This window comes from Amblyomma maculatum, unplaced genomic scaffold (genome assembly GCF_055883805.1).
Source record: "Amblyomma maculatum isolate TAMU_Amacu unplaced genomic scaffold, ASM5588380v1 scaffold_56, whole genome shotgun sequence".
In the NCBI taxonomy this organism is placed as follows: domain Eukaryota; kingdom Metazoa; phylum Arthropoda; class Arachnida; order Ixodida; family Ixodidae; genus Amblyomma; species Amblyomma maculatum.
Genome location: NW_028146781.1, coordinates 363,750 through 373,696, shown reverse-complemented (window position 1 = coordinate 373,696; position 9,947 = coordinate 363,750). Strand labels below are relative to the sequence as shown.

Sequence of the window (9,947 nt, the reverse complement as noted above, 5' to 3'; positions counted from 1 at the left end):
CCCTTGAGGGATGCGACGCCGCGGGCCGCTCCGGCTCGCTAGCTATCACGGAGTCTCCGCTTACGTTATAGTGTGCGTCACTCAACTCCGACTACGTAGTCGGAAAGCACTGTTTGAATTCGACCGGCGGGAACAAGAAAAAATCTCAACTTCTTATCGCAATATCTCAGCAATTAATCGATTTTTTGCTGCCGGATATGCGGCGACAGTGTCACCAAATGTAGTTTATTAGATTTTTCTCATACCATCTTTGGCTGTCTTTAGTGTCCCTATAAGCAGTGCAAGCTTCCCACGCCCACCTCCTCAACCGTCGCAGAGCTCGCCGCTACCGACCTTGCTCTCAACCTCATCCTTGATATGCCGCGCCCCATCAATGCGGCAATCATGACTGACTCCCATTCGGCGATACAGAGCCTGCTCAACCACAAGAGAGGCGACAACCTCCCGCTCGTCATCCTTACCAAGCTCGACGAGTTGGAGCTGCGCGGAGCTCAAGTCGTCTTCCAGTGGACGCCCTCACATGCTGGCGTCCAGGGAAACGAGACCGCCGATCAGCTGGCCAAGCAAGCGCACCACCTCCCCGTGCCGCTCTCGTCGACAGCCTCGCACTATGATGCAGCAAGGCTCATCATCGCTCGCTACGTTCGCCACCAACACCCTGACAAGCGTGTGGCCGCCAACCAGCGCATCAGACGACTCGGCGCGCGAGCCTTCGACTGTGAGGACTTTGTCTGCCGCCTTGCGCATCGGTTGTGTGCGGACTGCCGAACGAATGTCACGCCTCCGCCATGCTCCCAGTGCAGTGCGTGTTCTGTGCGGTGCTCCCAAAGAAACCCTCGAGCATTTGCTCTGTGTCTGCCCCTCCCTGCAACAACAGCGAGCTGCCCTTCAACTGGGCTACCGCCATCTGGGTCTTCCCTCGACAACCCTCAGTGAAGTGCTGCACCCGTCAGCCAAACAAACTGCCGCCCTCAGGCTCCTCCTTAACTTTCTGGAGGACACTCAACTTCGCCCCCGCCTCTAACACCGCAGGTGTGAGCCCCTATGGCATTGCCGCACCATTTCCTCCCCCCTGCCGCCCTTTCCCATCCCTCCCCCTCACTATTTATCACTTCTCTTCACTTACCCCTCCCCTGCACAGCCCCGTTGCGGTGGTCCCTAATCTGTTCTAGGAGACAGTTATAGGGCTGTGCCCCCCAATTTCTTCACTCACCCCCAAGAACAAGAACCTCAAGTCCAGTCTCCTGACTGATGAAAGAGATGAACTGAGGGCAATTCATTTTCAGGATGAAGGCATGAAGAAGTCTTTTGAAACCTACCCAGAGATCATATTCATTGATGCCACATATAAATTACTGGAGACCAGGATGACCTGCTTTCTAGTGATTATTGAAGATGGAAATGGTCAAAGTGAGGTTGTGGCCATTGGCCTTTTCGTCACTGAAGATGGTGACAACTTGAATTGTTTTTCAAGGCACTCAAAGAGCTCAACAAGAACTGGGAATCTATCAGGATAACTATGTCAGATAAGGACCTTAAAGAGCGGCAGGTTGTTACGAAAGTATTTCCCCAATCTTCACTGCACATGTGTGCCTTCCATACTCTTCAGACCTTTAGAAGGGAGGTAAACACACAAAAACTTAAAATTTCAAGGCCGGTTCAGGAGACAGCCCTCGATCTACTTCGGCGCATGGTCTATGCCGAGAGTGAAGAGGAATATACCCGCTTGTATCAGACACATATTGTCTTCGCCCCCACCTGTAACTGACTACTTCAACAGAAACTGGCATCCCATTCATGAGGAATGGATCATGGGCATCAAGTGGTCATGCGGAAATTTTATGAACGAACAAAAAATTGTGCAGAGACGATTAATGCAAAGATTAAGAGCATTGTTGACCGGTATAGCTCGCTAGAAAATTTTGTGCACAGATTTTTCACATTTGTGCACACAACACAAAAAGAGGTGATGCACCAAGCAGCCACGATGCTTTGCATTCAGGCATGTAGAGCGGCAACTGCGCCTCTCATCTAGTGTGTGCATGAATTCAAATGATGGGGAAATGGCAGAGGTGGTCATCAATGGTGTGGTAAACTCTGCTTCTGCAAATAACTGCTCCTGTGGGTTCAGAAATGCAATGCTGCTTCCATGCTGCCACATTCTTGCAGTAAGGCATCACTTTGAATTGAATAAGTTTGATTGAAGCCTTTGCTGTGATAGGTGGTCGGCAAAACTGTATGCGCAAACCGTAACAGTGCTCTTAGACTGTGAGCAGAATGAAACAGCACCATTGCATGTTGAAAAACGTAAGATGCAAGAGTTCTTTCAAGTAACAAAAATTTAGAAAAGCAGCTGTGATAACAGGAAAGCTTGCGAGCATTGTACCTGAAGGTTCGATGCCAAAATTTTCAGAGCAAATGGAACTGCTGCAAGATCTGCTTTGCCATTGGATGAATGACTATGAGGTGCCAAATGTTCAGAAGCAGCAGGCAGCAAGAACACAGGAAGTGCCTTTGAAGACATCTGTGCAGATAATGATAGTTCGGCAGAGAATGTTCAACCTGCCCTAAAAGGGACAACTGATCAGAAAATGCCCTCTGATGACCTGCTAGTATCTGATACGAGCACCTCTGACACTGTACCAGTGGGAAATCAGGTGATTTCCACAACTGCCGAAGATTCGACTGCACATGACCTTAATCACAATGACAATCTGGAACACGAAGCTGCTTTCAACATGAGAAATGAAAGCCTTCCAACAGCAAACGAGGCTATCGATGTATCAAGTGATGTGCTAAGTCAAATCAAAGTTGCGCCAGCAATGCAGAAGTGTGGGTGGCCAAAGGGACACACACTGACCGTAGTTGGGTTAAGAAACGGAAACATGTTGCTGGTGAACGCATGCCCTTTAAGCTCTTATCAGGAAGAGAAAAAATAATAATTCTGACATGGTTAGTTGGCGAATGTGCTACAAAAGCTGCAATGCAAGGCAAGGAACTGGGAGAAGCAGACATTGAGCAACGGCCAGAGTTAGTGCGCTGCGGTGTTTTAGACGAAAATGTCGACATAAATTCTGTTGGAGCTCATTTTTCAGATGATGCCTGGCTAGCCGTGACTGATACGGTACAATGTAAACAAAGGCTGCAGCAATGGAAATGTGAAGCATGCAAGACCAACCTTAATACTCATGACTCCATCATGTGACTGGTGCTTATCATGGTACGATTTGCCTTGCGTGCGCCTTAAGAGGCAGCCAAAAGCAAAGGTCTGGCAATGCTCCAGTTGTGAACAGCGCTATTTTGTATTTTTCGCATGCAAAAAAAAGAGTAAAAAAATGTATTTGTGCCTTGTCTCTGCAGTAAGAATGAAGGATTTTGCACTTCCTTACACTAGAAAGTCTTTTTGTTTTTGTTTTTTCCCCTTCACCACAGCCTTCTGCAAACATATGCATCCACAACAAAGCTACAAGATTGTGGTTTATAGGGTTTAACCTCACTGTTTTTAAGAGCTCGTTTATAGGGCATCAGCTGAACCTCTGCAGCAGAGAAAACCAACAACTGTACATGATGGCTTCGAAACACTGTCCACTTCCAAAATGCGAGGAATTTTATTTGACAACCAATGGGGGCTAACTGTCTTAGGAAACTTTCCTTCCTCCATGGCTTGTCCCGACTGGTAAGCCTAGAAGTGAATGCCCAGCGAAGCTGCCGGCGTACTTTCCCGATGGCAATTCTGCCGGCTGCCGGCATCTTTACCCCACCATCAATACTACCGGCAAAATAGCCCTCAAAAGAATATGCCGGCACTATAGTCACGTGGTAGTAGCCAACCAATGGGGACTAACCTGCCGGCAATTTTTCGGGCGGGCTATTCTGCCGGCATAATAGGCGCTTCCTAACAATTAACCATTCGATTACAAATACACTTCTTCGTTTCGCACACGCACTTCGCACACAGTTTTCAAATGTCCATTCTGCGTGCTGACGCGCACCGCACCGCGCACTGCTCCTCGGTACCCCGTGATTGCACACTCTCGCACCAAAACATGGACACTGTATTCGCTGCGCACTAGGCCCATTCCAAACGAAAACATCATCATCATCATCAGCCTGATTATACCCACTGCAGGGCGAAGGCCTCTCCCATATTTCTCCACTTAACCCGGTTCTGTGCTAGCTGCATCCACTTGACCCCTGCGAACTTCTTAATCTCATCCGCCCACCTAACTTTCTGCCTCCCCCTGCTACGCTTTCCTTCCCTTGGAATCCAGTTTGTTACCCTCAGCGACCATCGGTTATCCTCTCTTCGCACTACATGTCCTGCCCATGTCCATTTCTTCTTCTTAATTTCCACTAGAATGTCATTAACTTGAGTTATTTCTCTGACCCACTCTGCACGCTTTCTATCTCTTAATGTTACCCCTACCATTTTTCGTTCCATAGCCCTCTGGGTTGTCCTCAACTTAAGTAGAACTCTCTTGGTTAGCCTCCACGTTTCAGCCCCATAGGTGAGTACAGGCAAGATGCAACTGTTGTACACTTTCCTCTTGAGCGATACCGGTAAGCTGCTTGTCATAATCTGCGAGTGCTTGCCAAATGCGCTCCATCCCAATCTTATTCTTCTTGATATTTCCTTTTCATGGTCTGGATCTGCGGTTACTACCTGTCCTAAGTAGACATATTCGCCTACTATTTCCAGTATTTCGCTACCTAATGTAAACTGCTGTTCCTTCCCGAGGTTGTTGAACATTACTTTAGTCTTCTGCATATTGATTTTCAAGCCTACCATTCTACTTTTTCTGTCTAGGTCATCAATCATTATTTGCAGTTCATCCCCCGAGTTGCTTAGCAAGGCAATGTCATCAGCAAATCGCAGATTACTGAGGTATTCTCCATCTACCCTTATCCCTAACTGCTCCCATTCCAAGTCTCTGAATACTTCCTCTAAACAAGCTGTGAATAGTACTGGGGAGATTGTGTCTCCTTGCCTAACACCTTTCTTTATGGGAATTTTATTGCTTTCTTTATGTAGAACTATGGTTGCTGTGCAGCCACTATATATATCTTCCAGCACTTTCACGTACGGCTCGTCTACCCCCTGATTTCGCAATGCCTGCATCACCGCCGAGGTTTCAACTGAGTCAAATGCTTTTTCGTAATCAATGAATGATATGTATAAGGGCTGGTTATATTCCGAGCATTTTTCTATCACCTGATTGATGGTATGGATATGATCGATAGTAGAGTACCGTTTCCGAAACCCTGCTTGATCCTTTGCTTGATTGCAGTCTAAGGTTGTCCTGATTCTATTGGCGATTACCTTAGTAAATACCTTATACGTAACAGACAGTAAGCTGATTGGTCTGTAATTTTTAAGGTCCTTAGAGTCCCCTTTTTTGTGAATGAGGATAATGTTTGCATTCTTCCATGCTTCCGGGACCGTCGATGACACCAGGCACTGCGTATACAGGGTGGCCAGTTTTTCTAGTACGATATCCCCCCCGTCCTTCAGCAAATCTGTAGTTATCTGATCCTCTCCAGCTGATTTCCCCCTTTTCATAGTTTCTAGTGCTTTCTTGACCTCGTCCTTCGTCACTGGTGGAACGTCTGACTGTTTTTCCCTACCGCCAATCTCACTACGGTCCTGACTACTTTGGCTACTGTAGAGATCTGTATAGAACTCCTCGGCTACTTTGACTATCTTGTCCATATTAGTGATGACGTTGCCCGCCTTGTCCCTTATCGCATACATCTGGTTTTTGCCTATGCCCAATTTCTTCTTTACCGCTTTAAGGCTTCCCCCGTTCTTTACAGCATGCTCAATTTTCTCCATGTTATACTTCCTTATATCGGCCACCTTGCGCTTATTGATTAGCTTTGGTATCTCGGCCAATTCGATCTGGTCTGTTGGATTGGAAGCTTTCATACTCTGCCGTTTCTTAATCAAATCTTTCGTCTCCTTAGACAGCTTACCGGTATCCTCTTTAACTATCCTACCGCCTACTTCTACTGCGCACTCAGTAATGATATCTCTGAAATTATTGTTCATTGCCTCTAGGGTAATGTCGCCATCCTCAGTTAGAGCTGAAAACCTATTCTGTAGCGAGATTCTGAACTCTTCTGCCCTCCCCCTCACCGCTAATTCGTTGATGGGTTTCTTTCTTACTAATCTATTGCGTTCCTTCTTCAGATTTAGGCTAATTCGGGACCTCACTATCCTATGGTCACTACATCGAACTTTCCCGATTACCTCTACATCCTGCACAATGGCGGGGGTTGAACACATTATGAAGTCGATTTCATTTTTAGTCTCTCCGTTAGGACTTTTCCATGTCCATTTCCGGTTCTTCCGTTTGCTGAAGAAGGTATTCATGATTCGTAAGTTATTACGCTCTGCAAACTCAACTAGTAACTCCCCCCTGCTATTCCTAGAACCAATGCCATAGTCACCTACTGCCTTGTCTCCTGCCTGTTTTTTCCCTACCTTGGCATTGAAGTCGCCCATTAGTACAGTATACTGCGTCTTTACTTTTCGCATTGCCGATTCTACATCTTCATAGAAGCTTTCAACTGCCTGGTCATCATAACTACATGTAGGTGCATAGGCCTGTACAACCTTCAGTTTATACCGCTTATTAAGCCTAATTACGATGCCTGCAACCCTCTCATTAATGCTATAGAATTCATCTATATTGCCCGCTATATACTTATTGACAAGAAAACCTACCCCTAGTTGTCGCCTCTCTGGTAAACCTCGATAACACAGTACATGCCCATCCTTCAATACAGTATATGCCTCATTCGGCCTCCTAACCTCACTAAGCCCTATGACATCCCATTTCATGCCCTCTAGTTCCTCTAACAGCACTGCTAAACTAGCTTCACTAGCAAGGGTTCTAGCATTAAACGTTGCCAAGGTCAGTTTCCAATGGCGGCCTGTCCAGCGGAGCCAGGCTTTCTTAGCACCCCCTGCTGCGTCACAGGTCTGACCGCCGCCGTGGTCAGTTGTTCCGCAGCCGCTGGTGACTGAGGGCCGGGGTTTTATGGAGCTTATCATAGGAGGTTGTGGCCAATTACTGCACCAGGGTGGCCAACTCCTGTTCTGGTGAGGGAGTGCGTTGCCGGAGGTGTTCACCGGCAGCAGGTCGCACCCCAAACCTGTATATGCAATTCCATCGACACGCGAATTTTTTTTTTTTTTTTTTTTTTTTTTTTTTTTTTTTTTTTTCATCCGGTGGAGAATTGCGCGGCACCGGGATTTGAACCCCGGTCCTCTTGCATGAAAACACCACAACCAAAACAAGGTAAGCACGGACGGACGGCACGGCGAGCCACCGTGGCCCCGACTCGTCAGAGGCACGCTGCTGGTGGGGGTTGTCAGTTTACATCGCACTCAGGGACGCTCACATGTGGTTCAAGGTTCACACAGCCGCCGCCCAGGCGGCAATTCCCGGGGCAATAAGTCAGCCGGTGGCTTCGATAAACCTCTCCACTGAGCTGTCCAAAGCGAGTTCATTGTTAGTGCCACTCGCGCCACTCACGTTGTTTATGCCAGAGCTCCTCAGTACTACCAAAAGCTCTGGTCTCTTGGCTTATGCGGCCGTCCGCCATCTTTCTCTGCGCGATGCATTGTGGGTCGAAGCGCCGACGCTCGAAATAATGGAACAGGAGCCATCTCTACGCCGGGACCCGCGCTGGCGGGCTGGCGGTGAGCGCGGAGGGTACCTCCTTCGCATGAGGGCGGTGGGGGAATCTCACGAACACCTGTTCGACTAATCTTTCTGATGCTTGCCTGAAATGGAGACCCTACTTAAGAACAATAACGTCTGGTAGCAGTGGTAACAGCGTCGACGGCGCCTGGCAGAGCGGTGAAGAGACGTTAAGAGACAAAGCAACTTTCGTCGAAAGAGCTCAAATAATTTCTTTTCTCGCTTTAATCAAGTAGTATCTCGATGAAAATTTCAGAAATGAAAAACAATATACTGTTCTGCTTACCCTCCTATTGCTCCTAAGCCCTGCTTGAGAGCATACAAAAGTAGAGAAAGGCTTACCACTCGACGTACTCTCTGCTGCCTTCGACTGCATACCGAGACAACGGATACACCGCTAACGACGCACGCTGTAGTCAGGGAGCAGCTGATGCCACCATGACACGCAGGCAGAAGTAAAATACGGCAGATAACACAAAGTGCAAACAAGTCCACTAAACAGTACCCATGCCTTCCTCCATGGGCCATGCACACACAGTGAACTGCGGAGCAGTTACCTGTGAGTAGTAGTAGCAGTAGTAGTAGTAGTAGTGTATATATGTACAAAAATGCAGCAATAATTAACGAAACTTTTATCAATAATATAACAAAAAGTGAGTTCGTTTTTGAATGGTTTTGAAAGCCAAGAATGGAGCTTAAGTTTTCTTTTACATTCGACCAATGGGAACCAGGAGGACCATTGGCAGCCGAGCCGCGGGAAGTTTGAAATTGTGGATTGTACCGGCGTTCAAAATGTCGATATTATCGGCAACAACGAGCATTAACGCACCCGGCTGCGCAACCCCCTATGCCGCTTGCCGATCCTCAATGCAGCTACCCTTGAACATGGCGGAAACGCGTGCGGCGGCCAATAGATGGCAGCAATTTAGCATAAGGTCTATAGGGCGAGCATCGTCATAAGTAATGATGCGATGTTGTGTGATGGGCGTTTGATGAACCTTTGAGAAAGAAGCAAAACAGTGCTTGCAGTCTAGCAGCAGTTGCTCTAAGACCCGCCGTTTCTCCTTTAGCAAGCGGCGGTTAAAGTCGATGTTGTCAAGAGATGGCTCGTTAGTTTCTACTGCCGTGGATGCAAAACAGACCGGATCGTGCGCAACAGGGTCAGCGAAAGCGATAGCAGTTCCCGGAAACAAGTGCCGGTGCTCATTAGAAAAATTTGTGACAAGGAGTGCAGCCCGTCCATTGTGAAGCGACAATAAACTTCGAGCAGCGCAGATGCCTTGAGCAAGCAAGAGTGAATGGTTCGCCTCCGCTACAGCATCGCCGGCACGGAAATCGTCACAGGTTAATTCCACAAGAGCACTGCTTCGCGGCGGCAGCGAGGCGTTCTCGGCGGAAACGCGAAGTGGGGCATTGCAAGTACTGCTACTATCTTGTTCGGCAGATTGCTCCATCGAAAATGTGACGAGTCTGTTTCGCAGGTCGATAACTGCTCCGTACTCCCACAGAAAGTCAATGCAGAGGATAAGGTCACGGGAGCAGTCACTCAAAACGGCGCAACTAACGACGAACGTACATCCATTAATCTGAATGCGAGCCGTGCACATACCCTTTGGAATAACTATATGACCGCCGGCGGTTCGAAGGTACACATCTGGCCAAGCAGTGAGCACCTTCCTGAAAAAAGTCACCATGCGACCACTTAAAATCGAATAATCAGAACCGGTGTCCACTAACGCATTGACTGTAGTACGACCACCTAAAATAACAGGAATGTCCAGAGAAATGCTTTTGGCTTCCCTAGGTGACGGTACCAGCAGCTCACGGTCAGATCGAAGCGGTGACGACGGGAGGTCTTCAACGCAGCGACTACCAGCGGCCTCACCCCAAATGTCGCTGTTTTCAGTTTTCCCAACATAGGCTAGACGAGCGGCCTTGGTCCTCTCGCGAGAAACCATGGATGAACGTCGAGAAGCACCTTGGTGAAGGGGAGCAGGACTGACACTGCGAATGAGATGAAGAACGCTGCTCCACCAGGTACTCCTCAATAACTCGGGGTCGTTGACCAAACCGAGGAGGAGGCGAATCGATGCAGAAGACGTGAAGACCGAGGAGTCGATACGACAATCCCAGTAGAGATGGCCTGGTTCACCGCAGTATAAGCAGAGCGGACGGCGGTCAGGCGTGCGCCAAAAGTCGGCTTTGCGCCGGGCCAAGGGACGATCGTCGAAGTACTGC

The 9,947-nt window shown here is 48.2% G+C and overlaps 2 pseudogenes; both read left to right on the top strand.

Moving 5' to 3' along the window:
- The first annotated feature begins 1,811 nt into the window (after positions 1-1,811).
- On the top strand, positions 1,812-2,571 carry LOC146170749 (uncharacterized; annotated as a pseudogene).
- Positions 2,572-2,591: 20 nt separating this feature from the next.
- Positions 2,592-8,623, top strand: LOC146170748 (uncharacterized; annotated as a pseudogene).
- Positions 8,624-9,947: the final 1,324 nt, after the last annotated feature.